At 38.3% G+C, this 19,241-nt stretch overlaps 1 protein-coding gene across 4 annotated transcripts in view; it reads left to right on the top strand.

Moving 5' to 3' along the window:
• The first annotated feature begins 1,779 nt into the window (after positions 1–1,779).
• Positions 1,780–19,241, top strand: part of LOC117316117 (potassium voltage-gated channel protein Shaw-like) — a 160,890-nt gene continuing 143,428 nt past the window's right edge. For all 4 annotated transcript variants that reach the window (XM_033870614.1, XM_033870616.1, XM_033870615.1 and 1 more), the window contains exon 1: positions 1,780–1,900. The gene's annotated coding sequence lies outside the window, so the exon portion shown is untranslated. The remainder of the gene's footprint in view (positions 1,901–19,241) is intronic.

Below are 19,241 nucleotides of genomic sequence, written 5' to 3'. Positions count from 1 at the left end.
ACTGTTTGGTTTTTAAAATGTCGAATTCTAAAATTTGCCTTCAGAAAATATCATGGACTAGGATTTAAATCAACTGTATTCAGACTTCTTGAGCATAAAATAAGTCTGAAACTTCGGGAGTGTACAATAATTCGGAAGCTAACTTTGGGAGTACACAATGATTCAGAATCTAACTTCCCGGGCATAATGATAATTCGCAATCTAACCTTAATTTGGTGAATCTTACTTTGGGAGTATATAAACTTAACATAACGCTTACTTCTGGAGTATTCTTAAGCTGACTTCCGGAGTATTATTTCATTTTGAAACTGACTTCCGGAGTATAACATTACTCTGGAGCTGAATTCTGGAGTATGATTTAATTTTTAATCCAACTCAGGGAGTAGAAAATAATTCAGAAGTTAACTTCCATCTTTGGCAGTATAATTCTCAATCTTACTTCCGGATTATAAAATAATTCCCAAAATAACCTACAAAGTGTCAAATAATTCTGAATCTATCTTAATGAGTTTAAATAATTTTGAATCTAACATTGGGAGTATGAAATAATTCTGATGTTAACTTCCTGAGTATGAAGTAGCTCTGAAGCTAGCTTCCGAAGTATAAAAAATCTCTGAATCTCACTTCCGGAGTATAGAATAGCTCTGAAGCTTACTCCCAGACTAGAAATAATTCTAAAGCTAACTTCCGGGGTATAGAATTGTACATTGTAACTTCCAGAATATAAATAATTCTGAAGCTAACTTATGGAGTTAAGATAATAATGAAGGTAACTTCCGTAGTTTATACTAATAGTTTACATTGTTATACAAGAAAAATGACGCGAGTATATATATACTTCAGTATATATATATACATTATATATATATATATGATATATGTATGTGATGCAGGAAACTACTTTGGTATCTTGAGACATAGACCTTATAAATTTGAGACGTCCGAATGACCGAAGTACTCGAGGGCTATCAAGCCATTAACTTTTGCTTTATCATTATTATATTGTAAAAGCTGACAACCATTCCAAAGGTATACTGCAGTGGGTTTCTTATAACGAGTACTCGTTTGATATAGAACTTATTTCTCGTCTGTGCCCTGCCCACATCATGCGCCCTACACCCCAGTTACAGTGTATGTGTTACTTGTTCCAATTTATCACTGTTTACTGCTTTTCTTCTATTCAATATAGTTCTGTGTTCTCCTGTGACGTCCATCCGTATATTTGGTCTGTCCGTCAGTAAATGGATTCCGCCGTCGGGATTAGCGTTCTTATCCGCCGTAGATCAGTTCCGATAACATTCTCCATGATTCTGTGTTCAGATAACAAGACTGATAGTTTTGTCCGTCCATCCATCATCGTACGTCCGTCACGTACATTACACATGGCCAGGGTTCCACCCGAACCAGTGTGTGCAGCGAGGATGAATCAATTGCTCTCGAACGCGTGTGCTCAAATGTATGTTGAATTGCAGTATATAAACAATAGACTGGTGTCTAAAAACTGTATATGGTGTTAGATAGTACACAAACAAAATCACACACCTTCCACACGCACACTAACACTTCCTCTACCGATCACACGCACACGTTCGGCCCAGCTACAGGCAACGCACATCGAACATATCGATCGCCCTACCGCTTCAACCATCCTCTATCCCGCCGCTGCCACCAAACTCCTTGTCGATGGACCCGTCCGTACCTCTGCCGATCACCCCTATCTCAGCGTCAACGGTAGACCAGCCGAGCTCGGATCGATATGGTGAGACTAGCGTTGTGGGATCGGAGCTCCATATCTTCAGGGTAATGTCGAAAGTAGGCTTTAATGTACAGATGTGTGGAACACAAGTACTCTCTTCACCATGGATTTAATACCAGACACGTCGTCTTGTTCCAAATGCAGGTAAGCTCCATATCTTTTTACATATATTCTTATTTTACCGTTTTTTTCTCGTCTTTGGAAGATCGAATATCTTCAGAGCACCAACCACCTTTCGCTCACTCAAATGTGGATACATGCAAATAGAATGCTTCAAAGACCTACTGGATACCGATGTCGCCTGCGTTTCGTCGATCATTGACCAGTAGCCTTAGTCCCTAGTATTTGGTGCCATGCTATGGCCAGATGTTTTCTCGGGTGTGTCCAAGAGGATGGTTCCGAGAGCCGGGTATGTACCGTAAAGCGGGGAGGCGGTATCTTCTTGTCACCAAACCTCGCTGCATTATCATACCGCCCTATCGATCGCGCCGCCACAGTCCAACGCCACTCACACCAAAGAAATGGCAGGGACGTGTCGACACAAACATATCTTTCCCAATCCCCCACCGATGTTGTCCCCTGTCCCCGGGCTCACAAGCATGTGCTACCCCACCCCGTCCCACACACACCCGCTAAAACCCGTTCATATGCCGCTTTATTATAATGTACATGTCTTTACAGCTAATATTATATGTCGCTAATTCAAAATGGTGTCCTCGAATGTTCATCTCCGGGAGGACATATTTAGGAGTGCGATCTATACGTATCAATTTGGTTTGCAAACCAATGTCGAGGGACAGTTGTTACGTGTCTGTGGTGGTATTCTCTCATATTAACATATTTTATATATTCCCAGAATTGTGTCGCCCCAGTGGAAACGGCACTGTCCCCATATATTATGCTGGAATCACGTTCATATATATAAATGTAGGCTTGATGACAAGGACGGTTCCATTAAATCGGTTAACCGCACGACCTTCGGAACTCGGTATCTATATGTACTTCAAATAGAAAACATACCGGAAGTTATCTATATTTGGTGACGTGTGACGGTATAACAGTGTGTTGTTGTATCGGTAGGTTTGGTGACGTGTGACGGTATAACAGTGTGTTGTATAGGTAGGTTTGGTGACGTGTGACGGTAAACCAGTGTGTTGTATCGGTAGGTTTGGTGACGTGTGACGGTATAACAGTGTGTTGTATCGGTAGGTTTGGTGACGTGTGACGGTATAACAGTGTGTTGTATCGGTAGGTTTGGTGACGTGTGACGGTATAACAGTGTGTTGTATCGGTAGGTTTGGTGACGTGTGACGGTATAACAGTATTGTTGTATCGGTAGGTTTGGTGACGTGTGACGGTATAACAGTGTATTGTTGTATAGGTAGGTTTGGTGACGTGTGACGGTATAACAGTGTGTTGTGTCGGTAGGTTTGGTGACGTGTGACGGTATAACCATGTGTTGTTGTATCGGTAGGTTTGGTGACGTGTGACGGTATAACAGTGTGTTGTATCGGTAGGTTTGGTGACGTGTGACGGTATAACAGTGTATTGTTGTATCGGTAGGTTTGGTGACGTGTGACGGTATAACAGTATTGTTGTATCGGTAGGTTTGGTGACGTGTGACGGTATAACAGTGTGTTGTGTCGGTAGGTTTGGTGACGTGTGACGGTATACCAGTGTGTTGTATCGGTAGGTTTGGTGACGTGTGACGGTAAACCAGTGTGTTGTATCGGTAGGTTTGGTGACGTGTGATGGTATAGCAGTGTATTGTTGTATCGGTAGGTTTGGTGACGTGTGATGGTATAGCAGTTCATGTTGTATCGGTAGGTTTGGTGACGTGTGACGGTATAACAGTGTATTGTGTATCAGTAGGTTTGGTGAAGTGTGACGGTATAACAGTATTGTTGTATTGGTAGGTTTGGTGACGTGTGACGGTATAACAGTGTATTGTGTATCAGTAGGTTTGGTGAAGTGTGACGGTATAACAGTGTTGTTGTATCGGTAGGTGTGTTGACGTGTGACGGTATAACAGTGTGTTGTTGTATCGGTAGGTTTGGTGACATGTTACGGTATAACAGTGTGTTGTATCGGTAGGTCTGGTGACGTGTGACGGTATAACAGTGTGTTGTATCGGTAGGTTTGGTGACGTGTGACGGTATAACAGTGTGTTGTATCGGTAGGTTTGGTGATGTGTGACGGTATAACAGTGTGTTGTATCGGTAGGTTTGTTGACGTGTGACGGTATAACAGTGTATTGTTGTATCGGTAGGTTTGGTGACGTGTGACGGTATAACAGTGTATTGTTGTATCGGTAGGTTTGGTGACGTGTGACGGTATAACAGTGTGTTGTGTCGGTAGGTTTGGTGACGTGTGACGGTATAACAGTGTGTTGTATCGGTAGGTTTGGTGACGTGTGATGGTATCGCAGTTAATGTTGTATCGGTAGGTTTGTTGACGTTTGACGGTATAACAGTGTGTTGTTGTATCGGTTGGTTTGGTGACATGTGACGGTATAACAGTGTGTTGTTGTATCGGTAGGTTTGGTGACGTGTGACGGTATAACAGTATTGTTGTATCGGTAGGTTTGGTGACGTGTGACGGTATAACAGTGTGTTGTTGTATCGGTAGGTTTGGTGATGTGTGACGGTATAACAGTGTGTTGTATCGGTAGGTTTGGTGACGTGTGACGGTATAACAGTGTGTTGTTGTATCGGAAGGTTTGGTGATGTGTGACGGTATAACAGTGTGTTGTTGTATCGGTAGGTTTGGTGACGTGTGACGATATAACAGTGTGTTGTTGTATCGGTAGGTTTGGTGATGTGTGACGGTAAACCAGTGTGTTGTGTCGGTAGGTTTGGTGACGTGTGACGGTATACCAGTGTGTTGTTGTATCGGTAGGTTTGGTGACGTGTGACGGTATAACAGTGTGTTGTTGTATCGGTAGGTTTGGTGATGTGTGACGGTATAACAGTGTGTTGTTGTATCGGTAGGTTTGGTGACGTGTGACGGTATAACAGTGTGTTGTTGTATCGGTAGGTTTGGTGACGTGTGACGGTATAACAGTGTGTTGTTGTATAGGTAGGTATGATAAGGTATAAAACTGTTTCAGATGTACCTGATACGTTTGGTGTTTTTAAAGTTATATTTCTAAGCCGTTAATTATACGTTTAAATGAATGTAACACTATTACTGCAGATAATTTTAGGAAGTCCTGGCTATAAATTGACTTATTAACATACAGCATCTGTCTTTTTCTGAGACATTGACCCCTAAACACACAGATGCAATATTGAACACAAAATGGCGGCGGTTACATGTTACGTAGTGAATGAAGGGTTATCGACACTTCAATACGGGACCATCGCTTGTTATGGCCCATCAACTGAGTGGTGTAAGCAATATAAAAGCATAGCACAGCTATAACTAAGGTTTTTATTATCGATTCCATAACTTGTCAAATGTTGATCAAGCCTAATGGTCTTATAGTAACTTAACACTAGTTCTAATCGGAAGCTATACGCTGGCTTTCTCATAGCCTCGTTTTCGGAATGATCAAGGGAATCAGGCATACATTGATGGTAGTAATAGCAATACTTGTGCTAAAAACAAAACGAAACTGTCTTTCTGCAGCTCGAACATTTACGAAACTGCGGCTATTTTCACTTTCAAAATAGCGTAGTCCCGCACTAACTGATCTCGTGTGCCGGAAATATATTCTTTTAAATGGACAAACAACAGAATGCGTTGTTTAGTCAAATGGGACTGTGGAGATACTCCCTACGATAACATCCACAGATGTTTAAAACGTATCAATGGGATACTATTAGGCATAGTTCGTTTTCATGGGAACTATTTCCACGAAGAGATTTTTGGAGATATTACACTCAACTGGGTTCACTTTTTATCTGATATAGACGTCGGTAAGAACGCCATGTTTGTTTGTCTAATGAAAGCTTAACTTCCGGTATTTATTTTTCTTATAAATTCACTTTCATGATCTTCTCGAGTAGTGTACATGTATCCCGATTTTAAGGCTATGGTTATGACTACAAAGAGTCAGCGGAAGTGAAGCATGCTGCCTTCTTTCGTTCATATTGACCATACAGTACATAGAAACGATGTTTCAAAAATCATTTCAGATGAAACAAATGAATCAAAATTATATCAAGGCGCTCATAGATTTCGCGATTCCATCTACTGTGCAATGTATCTCTTTCGACAAAAATAAAAAAAAAATAGCCAACTAAACAGGAATGAAAACGAGGCAGAACAGATGGCTGTTTCTATCCATTGATTGCATTCGTTTTATTAGTCGTCATCAACAACCGAGGAAAGTATCAAGAATTTCGGTTAAGTTATAACTGTTTGGCTCATGGTGGATTTGAACTTAAAAAGTAAAAGTTAAAATATTGCGTTGGGTGGAGACACTTACACGGATGTACATGTAGGTATTATCATGTTCGTTCGTCAGGTGAACTTCAGAATAAAATGAATTACATTATATTTTTCCAGAGACATATATACAGAATATATATGTCTCTGATTTTTCTCTTGTTTTCAACAGAATATAAAAATAACAAGAAATATCTTTAAAAAAGATAAACGGCATAGTTTTGATGCTGGTGGTTTTAATGCAAAACTGCTGTCGAAATAAAACAACGACCTAATGCGTTTCAGCACGGATAACAAAATTATATCAGTTTGAATTTTTGGTGATAATAAGACTGCGTTTGAATCAGGAATATAATTTTATTAATGTGTCATTTGAAAGGATACTTCCACTTATTCAACTTGCATTCAATCTTAACTTAGTTTCGTTTTAACTGCATATCTGCATTTTGCATTTACCGCTACATTTACCAATCACATTCTTCATCTTGACCAGTAACGCCACCTGTCGCGTCATATCCGGGGCCGAAAGAATATTATACGGCTATGCCGAAAAATGGTAAATAAACATCGAACGTGTCCTGGATGCCTCACTTCGTTAACATGATCACTGACCATACCGTCAGAAACACGTCTTTACCGGCAACGTTTTCGGATTGTCTGTCTGCGTTACCATAGAAACGCCTCGTTCGATGATAAGTGGTGTCCCCAGATTGTAGCGACCAGGGAGCTTGCTTCCGGTCATAGTTTGGCCGTCATTGCTAGCCAAACACCGGATCATTCCCTGGCGAGGTTCGTGCTCATCAATGGCTGGTAAATGTTTTTACAGACTCCAGTTTCAAGGATCATGGTCGCTGAAATGTTTTACAGATCGGTCAAGTCTACTTAACGATGTTCGTGTCGGTCAGGGTCTGTTTAATGTTTGACAGGCTAGTCAGGTTATATTTCAGACGCCAGGGGTATTGTATATCATAGTAGATAAATAACCAGTAGATGTATCCTTCAAGGGACACGGCTATAAAGCTCTTCACTAATATTCCTCTTCCCCTATAGCTGTTCAATCGTTCAAACTTTTCTTCATACATAGCTGTTTAATTGTTCAAACTTTTCTTCATACATAGCTGTTCAATCGTTCAAACTTTTCTTCATACATAGCTGTTCAATCGTTCAAACTTGTCTTCATACATAGCTGTTTAATTGTTCAAACTTTTCTTCATACATAGCTGTTCAATCGTTCAAACCTTTCTTCATACATAGCTGTTCAATCGTTCAAACCTTTCTTCATACATAGCTTTTCAATCGTTCAAACCTTTCTTCATACATAGCTGTTCAATCGTTCAAACTTGTCTTCATACATAGCTGTTCAATCGTTCAAACTTGTCTTCATACATAGCTGTTCAATCGTTCAAACCTTTCTTCATACATAGCTTTTCAATCGTTCAAACCTTTCTTCATACATAGCTTTTCAATCGTTCAAACTTTTCTTCATACATAGCTGTTCAATCGTTCAAACTTTTCTTCATACATAGCTGTTCAATCGTTCAAACTTTTCTTCATACATAGCTGTTCAATCGTTCAAACTTTTCTTCATACATAGCTGTTCAATCGTTCAAACTTTTCTTCATACATACATATAAAATGTAGCTGTTCAATCGTTCAAACCTTTCTTCCTACATAGCTTTTCAGTCGTTCGAACTTTCCTTGCCATATATCGGGTCAGTCGGCAACCTTTTCTTCATACATATCAAGGGACACGGCTATAAAACTCTTCACTAATGATCAAACTTTTCTTCTCTTATAACTGTTCAATCGTTCAAACTTTTCTTCATACATAGCAGTTCAGTCGTTCGAACTTTCCTTTTTGATGAAAATAAGTTTCCTGTCTGTTTAAAGCTAGCCTGGTCCGAATGACCGTGGTGAGCTTATGTGCCATACCGTGGCGTCCGGCGTCCGGCAAACATCCGCCCGTCCGTCAACACTTGACTTCTTCATAACGGCTCATTGGAATTAAACAAAATTTGACTGAAAGCATCTCCGGGTGGTTGACATTTAAAATTATACAAATGGTAGGGTTACTCCACAAGGGCCTAAGAGGCGGGGCCAAAAGGGGTCAATTTGGCTATATTGATATAAACAACTTCTCTGAAGCAAAACAAAGGATATAGCTCATGTTTTCCTGGTAGTATCGCAATGGGGCTGGGATTCAAAATTGTACATTTGGTGGGGTTGGCACCAAGGGGTCTGAGAGGCCGGACCAAACGGGGTTGATTTGCCTAAATCGATGTACAAGACTTCTTCATTGAAACAAAGAAATGGATATTACTCATATTTGACTGGTAGCATCCCTATGGGGTCGGGATTCAAAATTGTACAAATTGTGGGCGGGCCAAAATTGATTGTTCAATTGTTGGATGTGCCCGATATTTGACTTTATGTGTCATTCTTGTTTCATATTCCATGAAACCATGTGAGCGATACAGGCCCTATGGGCCACTTGTTTTGATAGAGTTTGGTTTCCTGTCTACGTATATCCTATATTGATAAAGACTGGTTTCCTGTTTACCCCAATGACAAAGAATCCTTTCTTGTGCCTTGTGTTGATCGCATTTGTTCGCTTTGCCATTCTGTTGATCAGGAATTTTTTCTCTCGGTTATTCTGTCTTTGTGCCTGTTTACTCTCAACGCCACTAGTGTTGATTAATTTGAAGATCTGGATCATGGATGGTGTAGGCAGTATCGACCTTACTAATTTCATCAATATGGCGTTCGTCGCTGGCTTCTGTGTAACAACAGAAAGCTACGGTGGCCCAAAGGGCAAATCACGTTACTGACATCAATCCATGGGGACTAGTTTGTGAGAAACAGACGTAATGCTATTGAATTGGATTAGGATTATGTATAAAAAAAAAATACATTTTACCACTGTATCTTGTCTTTAAAATTTTAGCATTTATTAACGTTTTAAATTACAAAACTCTACATGAAAAGGGTCTATCGGTTATCAGTGAAATATCCAGGAGGCGCTGTTAGGACCACTTCAACAATTCTTTGAAAGGTTTTATTTCATTTTATGATATCAGATCGGATAAACGAGTCATCCCGGATTTTCTGACACTAGTTTACCAGAGTGTCATTATGTGTAAATAATGCATGCACGTGTAGAAGAACGGGGAAAACACATCCCTAGCGAGAGTCCGACAGACTTTTTTTTATTCCATAAAAGTTACGTCCCTTTGTTTCACTCTATCAGTGACAAGCTTAAACAGCCAATGGCGACCAAGAATACCCGACAGGAATCGAATCCGGGTCTCCGGGCGTAATTCCCGGATCTACCAGCCGAGCCAAATGTTCCATCAGCTGAGCGACAGAGATCTGTGCATGCCACATCGGCCCCTTCCTTTTTACGTACATTATGTACGAGTATCTGTGGTAATGTGATGAAGACTAGCGATCGTGTGGAAGCGAACCCGGTGGTTTTTCCTACAATCCTTTTATCAAAGTTACGCCAAAAAAGCCACAACTTAAGGGGGTTGTTTGGTGAGGAAGCAGAACAGTTTATATTATGTCAGGAGTTTAAGGGGGAGATTTTTTTTTACATTAGTTTCGTATCATGCTGTGATTGTAGTAAAGCTAGACTTACTTTCGTATCTTGTTGAGGAGTGTTTGTTAGATATGGCAGGCTAATACAGGTTGCATACTATTATATGATATTAAAACGGTTACAAGATAAATTGTTATTAATACCGTACCACAACGGTTATAGGTTCAGTAGGAAGTGATTTCTAATCTTCAACCCGGGGGCGGGCTTTTGATCCGGATGGTCGCCGCGGTTGGTGTTAAGTAAAGCACGTCTGATGGGTCAAAACGAGGCTGATGAGATGTATGCGACTTAGAGTACATGCGATATTTTCTTGACTGTGCTAATAGGTTAGATATTGTAGGTCAGCAGTGACTATCGATGTTTTCGGAATGCGCACTCCGCAGACTTTACCAATAGGGGGTATCCTATCCGATCTGATTATCTTTTGTGGACAGACATGCTATTTATAGCAGCAAATAAATTTGCGAGGGTATTACCCTGCAAACTCCATTTTCTGTTGCAATGCATGCTGGGACATTGATTTTATGATAATATTTTTTACACAGTTCTGAAACATGTCGGTTTGTCGCGGTTCCTGTCCAGGCTAAACTAACTATGGGTCGGACTGAACATTTCAAATACCATTCCGGACGTTAAATATTAACCTTGGTTCAATTTCAATTGTGTATGGGTTATTTAACAAGTCGGACGAATGTACTTTTCGTGGCTCTGATCAGTTGTTTATTGTCAATATTCCCATTAGTAATGATCCAGTGGTTCTATCACATACTGTTCCTTTAGGATTGACCATAAAATCAAAACGGTCGATAAGTGAAAAGGAAACCAGCAATGGGTACACGAAACTTTTTAAAAACTTATCAGCGCAATACATGCCCGATAGGCCTCTTGTTCACAAAGCGCGATGACTAACTTTGTAATTGAGTGTCATCAAGTCAACGAGAGGTTAGCAGTTGAGCGTAAATTTGCCATATTTTTGAGTATTGTTTTACCTGTAAATCGGTAATTATCAGTTTGTGAGGGTCACCGACATTAAAGGTCATAAACAGAAATATTTAAAGAAACCCTGTTAAAGATGATGTACAAAGCATGTATTTTAAATTTGATGATGGGTTGCCTCCCCTTATGTGTACTATAAACTTGATGATGGGTTGTGTCCCCTTAGTGGTACTATAAATTTGATGATGGGTTGCCTCCCCTTAGGTGTACTATAAACTTGATGATGGGTTGTGTCCCCTTAGTGGTACTATAAATTTGATGATGGGTTGCCTCCCCTTAGGTGTACTATAAACTTGATGATGGGTTGTGTCCCCTTAGGTGTACTATAAATTTGATGATGGGTCCCCTTAGGTGTACTATAAATTTGATGATGGGTTGTGTCCCCTTAGGTGTACTATAAATTTGATGATGGGTTGCCTCCCCTTAGGTGTACAATAAATGTGATGATGGGTTGTGTCCCCTTACATTTGTAGGTGTACTGAATTTTTAAGACGGGTTGTCTCCCCCTAGATGTACTGTAAGTTTGATGACGAATTGTATCCTCTCAATAAAATAGATACAATTTTTCAACTGATGTCACTAGCTTCAACGTATTCAATAATTTTGGTAAACAAATTTTCAGGCGATTCCAGACACCTTATAAATTTTGCTGATAGATAAAGTTGGTACTCAAAATTTGAGCGAGTCCCACAGGCAAAGAACGAATCTATCATTCAAATACCCTTCTCGAAAATCACCGCTGGTTTACAATTCGTTTTCTCGAACACAAAAAACTCGAAGACTCTGCTTACCTCTCAGTTAAGATATAATTCCGACAGTAAAAAATATACATTTATGTTAAATAAACCCGGTACCTCGAATACTAGGAATGCCTCAAAGTTGTTCATGGTCCTATTAATTTCGAGATAACGAGATTCGACTGTACAGAGGTTATTAACAAAGTGGATATCATTGGTGTAGTCAAGGTTATGCGAACTCTTTATATTGTTGACAGAGTTATGTGTTCTACGTCACCCGTATTAGCTGTCATGACATGTTATTGTACCACATAATTTTATCGCCAGATCTAGTTAAAGGTACATAAATCGGCAATATCATGATTATTTATCCTGTTAAACTTTCATAAAATTCCATAAGTTTTCAACGGAAAATTTTATGAATGGTGTGAAAAATGCAATCAAAGTCTGCATACCTGTCGCCACCTGGTACCATAAAATCTGGTCACGTGGATAATATTCGAAACCTGTTGAGGAAATAAAAAAGGGAAACCAGATCAATTTTTATGTCCTATAGCGCGTGGCATATGTAGTAATAGGTCGACTAATGCTTACTGTATAAATTTGTTCGTTTTAAGGGTGTATGCTACCTACTAGGAATTGTATCTTCTTTCTAAAGAGTTCCCACAGAATAGATTTTTGGTACATAAACTAGCATTTCAGTTTATTAGTGTTGAGTGCACAAGATGTTGAAATGCTGAACGTCATGTTTTAGGAAACACGTTGTATGTTTACTTGGTTTCCGATTTGCGAAACTCCGGCCATTAAAAGTGGACAGCCGACTTCGAAAAAGCTGTATGATAAATTTATTTAATCGTCTGTCAGTCTTGAGTTCCCAAAGCACTGGTTCAAATAAAACAATAAATTTGTACTTTTTAGTGTATATTGAACTCATAATAAGCTTAAGTCGTCATTTTATGAAAGGGTCTCTTAATGCTTCTTTGATATTACACAGGTATTTAGTCGATAAGCAAGTTTGTATTGTTTTACACTGCAGAACAATAGAATTTGTCCCCATGTTTACTGGAGGTGGACGCGAGTATCATTATTCATTTTTATGCTAAAATATACATGTAAGTCAAATTCGTAAAAAGTATAAACCTAGTTATTATAAATGTAACCGAGCCATTCATAAAATGAAAGGATTATTATCAATATTAGATATTACAGTATTATCTAATCTATCAATGTTCATCCGATTACTAGAAAGACATTTGAATAATAAAATGTGAATTTCAAATATAAATTTGTAAAACTGTGCAACTGTATATCGTAAAACTACTGAAATAATAATACATACATGTTTGAAGAGCTATACAATATACTAAGCCTGTAGTATGTTCTATTATAAGTACTATTGCATGGTTAAATACATCATCATGTATTTAACAAACTTTTGTGTATATACGGTATATCTAAATGTATGAGAAATACGTTTTTCACTATTCTGTACAACCTTATACCTATTGTTTTATTTTGTTGTAATTTTTGCTGAACTCTTGTTGCACACAATAGTTTGTCTGAAATCTGGAAATCTTGAAATCTTAAAAACGGGACAAATTTTCTCCCGTTGTTTAATGTTAAGACGAGTCTGAACGTTTGAATTTTACGCAATTCAAACACTATATTTTACTCTGCAGTAAATCACCCTATTACAACGGAGGAAGTTCGTTGTGGGGTAACGTAGCGAGGAAAAGTAGAGGAAATTATCGGTAGAGTAAAGTTTGTTATCTTAATTGCTTTTAATGCATTATCATCTTTGAATATCTAACTGCCTCAACACCCATCCAAACCCCCAAAACATCCACTGTTGCAAAATGTATTTAACAAAATACTGAGTTTGGATAATAGTAAATGTCAGATTAGGGAAAAAAATGGTGAAAAACTGAACAGACCTGAAATCCGACATCAAGTGTTTCTGTGTGGTCGTGTAGGACGCAATGTTCGGAATCTCATTCCTGGTAATCTTACACGGCCACACACGAACGTATTCTCCTCAGGTAAAGCTTTACATATCATCTTACACATATCAAATATTTATTTAAAAAAACCCACTCAAAAAAAAAAAAAAAAAAAAATACATGGCTCACGAGTAACATATCATTTGATATTAGGAACTCAAGTTGAAAACTGTTCAAAATCCTACAAGTGTTATTAGCATCAATGATCAGTTGGCTTAGTCCAAATGAAATATGTTGAAGATTGTAAAAAAAAAAAAAAGGAACAAAAGAAAAACAATCAAACAACCAAACACCCCTTCCCCCCTCCCCCCCCCCCCCCCCCCCCCCCCTATTTTTTTTTTTTTTTTTTTTTTAAATATACCAACAACAACAACATTGGTTTTATCATATATTCGTTGAGCGATATATCTACCCTGCCCGAGAAATGTTGCCATTTAACGATGAGGCAACTAAAATGGGCTACCCCCTGAAGACTCGCGTTTTGTGTTTGCTGCTGCCAGTGAACTGTTTAAGTTTTTTTTATGTTTTCTTGCTCTTTGGTGATGGACATTTCCGTCTATGTACTCATCCCTGTGCATAGTATTTACTTCAGATACTGCTAGGAAATCATTCTCCAAAGAAACCAGAAAAAACAACTGATTCATTATTGCCGTTATGATTGTATGAACGCAATCGGATGCAGTCATTCTATACTTAGCGTGCTAGCTTTATAGTGGATTAACCGGGTTCCACTGAGTAGAAAGAGTGACGCGGAAACCATTTTCAGAGTATCGGCATGACTCTTATTTATTTGATCAAACAATCCTAAAATTAAAACTCATCTACAGTGCAATTATCAACATACTTTCTTTATTGGACCGCCTATGATGGCTTAACAAAACGATTGACCGAAATATGATGTAATTAGTAAAATGAAGTGATGATTAATTGTTGGATAATCACAGGTAGAGAAAATAACCGATAATTACTCAAGAAGTTATGTCGGTAGTCGGTCATGGCGACAAAGAGGAGGTAGTACCGTTAGGTAACTATCGACTACATTGTACTTGCAATGCTCCCTACATTTATGGATTAGCTTTGCTTTCCACCTAGTGTGACCCCCGAGCTAATTTCCAATCATGTTATGTCCACTCACATAGAGCAGTTATTGATTACTTGGCGCTCATGCGCGTGAACATATATCCATAGCCCCAGGAATAACTACTCGATAACGCAAATCCAATAATAATCGAAGTTATATCGTCGAGTGTGTATCGGTTAGCTGTCAATGAATGGTGAAGCTGATGGCCGCGAGGCTGCGTGTGTAGTATGAACAGATATAGCAGGCTCTGAAGGCGTGCGACAGACACGTATTTCAAAATAGGCACATACTGCAGCTGAAAACGCCCACCTATCTCCCCCGTAAACCAAAAATCATGGACCTATTTAGAATCGAACTATGCATATAATTATTGTCAGGTATAATCTTGTTTTATGAATGATGTTGTATACACCATGTAACTTCTGAAAGTCTTTCCGCATAATGGTTTTATAGATTATAAACAATAAACCGAAAATTAGAAAAAAAAAAAAAAAAAAACTCCTTCAGATTTGGCCCTCGACCTGGAGCGATACACTCCCCTTTCCGACCCGCCATGTTTTGGTATAATATCTACCTGTTCCTTAACTCTGCAGTATACATTGCGAGAATTCAATATATTCTTCAAAATACAATGATAAGGGTACAGTTTAATGCCGGAAATGCACTCCTAACTCCGGAGCTATACTCCTTTCACCGAAATTATACTCCTTACACCGAAACTATACTCCTTACACCGAAACTATACTCCTTACACCGAATGTATACTCCTTACATCGAATATATACTCCTTACACCGAATATATACTCCTTACACCGAATATATACTCCTTACACCGACTATATACTCCTTACATCGAATATATACTCCTTACACCGGATATATTCTCCCTCAATCGGAAATGTACTTCTAACACCGGAGTTATATGCCTGACACCGGAGCTTTATTCCAAACACCGGAAGTATTCTCATTACACCGAAAATGTTCTCCTAACACCGGAACGATATTTCTTACACCGGACCTACATTCTTTACATCGGAGCTATACTCCCTCGATCGGAAATGTACTCCTAACACCAGACGATACTCTTTACACCGGAATTGTACCCATAACACCGGAGCTATACTCCTAACACCGCAGCTATACTCCTTATACCGGAACGATACTCTTTACACCGAAAATGTTCACGTAACACCGGAGCTATATTCCCTCCATCGGAAATGTACTCCTTACACCGGAAATATACTCCTTACACCGGAAATGTACTCCTTACACCGGAAATGTACTCCTTACACCGGAAATATACTTCTTACACCAGAAACCCACTCAAAACGTCAGACGATACTCCGTACACAGAACTATACTTCTGGAACTACTCCTTACACCAAAAATGTACTACTTACACCTGAACTTTGCTCTCTACACCGGGAATGTATTCAAAATACCGGATCTATACTCCTTACACCGGAAATGTACTCAAAACATTGGGGTTTACTCCTTACACCGGAAATGGGAAATGTACTCAAAACACAGGGACTGTACTCCTTACACCGGAAATGTACTCAAAACACCGGACTATACTCATTACACCGGAAATGTACTCAAAACACCGGACTATACTCCTTACACCGGAAATATACTTAAAACACCGGACTATACTCCTTACACCGGAAATATACTTAAAACATCGGACTATACTCCTTACACCGGAAATATACTCCAAACACAGGGACTGTACTCCTTACACCGGAAATGTACTCAAAACACCGGACTATACTCCTTACACCGGAAATGTACTCAAAACACCGGACTATACTCCTTACACCGGAAATATACTTAAAACATCGGACTATACTCCTTACACCGGAAATATACTCCAAACACAGGGACTATACTCCTTACACCGGAACTACATTGATACTCCGTGATTAACAAGGTTCAAGGTCCTATAGACAGAGACTGGACAATGCTGGGAATGATGTGGATATTTTATATTTATTAAAAACTGTTAAATCGCCATATACATTTCTTGTCTAAACAAACATTTGATATATAACATAGTGTCGTCGATAAATATATTCCGGAATCGGTTGCCTTGGGGGAGAGGACGTTCACTGAAAAGACACTACAAACAATTCAGGCGTTATCTGGACAAGGAATTAACATGAGTACTTATCGGTTATATAATTATGAAGAGCTCGTTATAACGCTTTGATTTAATACCATGGGATCGATTTGACGATGCATTAGTTAATAATAACCCCTAGGGTGTGAACTAATATCGGGTGTATTACTTCAATGTATTGATCAGTGTTAGGTACACAAATATTGATTACGTTGATTGTAAGGGAAAATACTGGAAGTATTGCGTCACATATGGAGACAGTGAGTGTGTGTACGTGTTTACTGGAACTGATTACGTCGCGTGTACGCGTACAGCGATATCGATTTCGTCAGTTGTAGAAGTACACTATAAGTTATTACGTCACGTGGAGATACACAAACTGTGTAAACACTGGAATGGATTTTATGACGTATATAAGTACGCTGGATTAGATTACATCACATGTACATGTAGATTTACACCGGAATTAATTTCGGTACATATATTAATATATTGGATTTGATTTTGTCACATGTTTAAGTACACAGAACGTGCAATATTGCATGATCGGGTAATACGCCAGATATAGTGTACTTGTTCTTGTACACTTGTGTTAAGTACGGGTCATGATCATGTACACTAGCTTTGCTGACGTCATGCATGCGTAGATACTGGATCGCCTGTCCTAGTTTTCTACTCATTTGACCTCGTTTTCAAACTGCAAAGGTCGGCTTTTGATTTGCAATGCTTACATTCCTTTCCAAGATAGCGTGTGGGAGGTTTCCTTGGGGGGAAAATCAAATTTCTGTTTCTTAAGAATTGCCTCTAATTTATACGACATGAATTAGTCAATGCTCGACAAATTACATTTGTGTTCATTAAAAATAATTTTTATGTCCCGTTGGTTGAATATTGACTGTTCAGGGAAAAAATCGTTCAAGTAGACGATACGTTAAATGTGAATATGTATTGAATTTAGAAATAAAACGTTTTCAATTCATTTTCAATACCACGTTGAATACTAGCGAATTATCCCTCACACGTACACTGTAACAGTACATCGCCCATCAAGGACTGACCAATCAGAGCTCGCTTGGTCAAGGTCCTGACAAAGTTGCCGAGTGCACCCTAGCGGAGAGTTCGGGAACTAAGTCAGACAATCCACTTGTATGTACAAATGTACATTATACAAAGGGTTGATATATAGATTTAGCTAAATTAAATTTACTGGTATCGATTGTGTTACTTAGTAATGATTTTAAGCACATATCGGTCCAGCCACAACACCGATTATGAATCCTTTATATGTATGATATGGATACAGGGCCGGTAGCATAATCTAGAAGATACTTCAAGATTACATTTATTGCTAGACACAGTGCAATTGCTCCTAAATTGAACGAACCCGTTAATTTTGATGGTGATGTGTATAAAGGGTATTGGGTACGCAATGTCCTGTATGATGGATGTTAATGAACTTTGAAGCTGCCCTAAGACAACTTTATGGAACATACTGTTGCAATATTCTCATGATTCACCAGAAGATACCAGAATATTCTCCCTGTAACAGTATGCAAGCTAATGCTATAAATCTTGAACACGGTGCGATGTCGTTGTAACACGTAAACCGATGCTCGACGCAGCATTAAATTAGGTTTCAATGTCCATCATGTGCAGCCAGAATCTCACATAGGCGTTTGGCATACTAGTAGATGAGCTGGTTGTAAGGGAGCTCGAGAAGACAAATGGTTTTAAGAAAGATCGAAATCAGATGAGATGAGCGATGATAAAAGAGATGAACACGATTATGTGTTTATCTGACGGCCGATCAGACCACACACAGGTGCGAGACGATATGATACCACACAGGGTATGTGTGGTATGTGTGTTATGTGTATTCACAAATATCGATCCGAAACATTTTATACAGCAGCTGAAACATGTACTTGGTTGTAGCGTTCCTTCTCATACATCCGAAATATTTCTTTAAAAAAACTATAAACATTGTATATATTATAGTCTATAATATATAAACCTTGTATATACAATAGTATATAATATATAAACCTTGTATATACAATATTATAAAATATATAAACCTTGTATATAAAATAGTCTATAATATATAAACCTTCTATATACAATAGTCTATAATATATAAACCTTGTATATACAATAGTCTATAATATATAAACCGTGTATATACAATAGTCTGTAATATATAAACCTTGTTTATACAATAGTCTGTAATATATAAACCTTGTATATACAATAGTCTATAATATATAAACCTTGTATATACAATAGTATATAATATATAAACATTGTATATACAATAGTCTGTAATATATAAACCTTGTATATACAATAGTCTGTAATATATAAACCTTGTATATACAATAGTCTATAATATATAAACCTTGTATATACAATAGTCTGTAATATATAAACCTTGTATATACAATAGTATATAATATATAAACCTTGTATATACAATAGTCTATAATCTATAAACCTTGTATATACAATAGTCTGTAATATATAAACCTTGTATATACAATAGTCTGTAATATATAAAC

Source organism: Pecten maximus, chromosome 18 (genome assembly GCF_902652985.1).
Source record: "Pecten maximus chromosome 18, xPecMax1.1, whole genome shotgun sequence".
NCBI lineage: Eukaryota > Metazoa > Mollusca > Bivalvia > Pectinida > Pectinidae > Pecten > Pecten maximus.
Note: the sequence above shows the minus strand (reverse complement) of the source record. Positions and strands in the feature narration are given on the sequence as shown.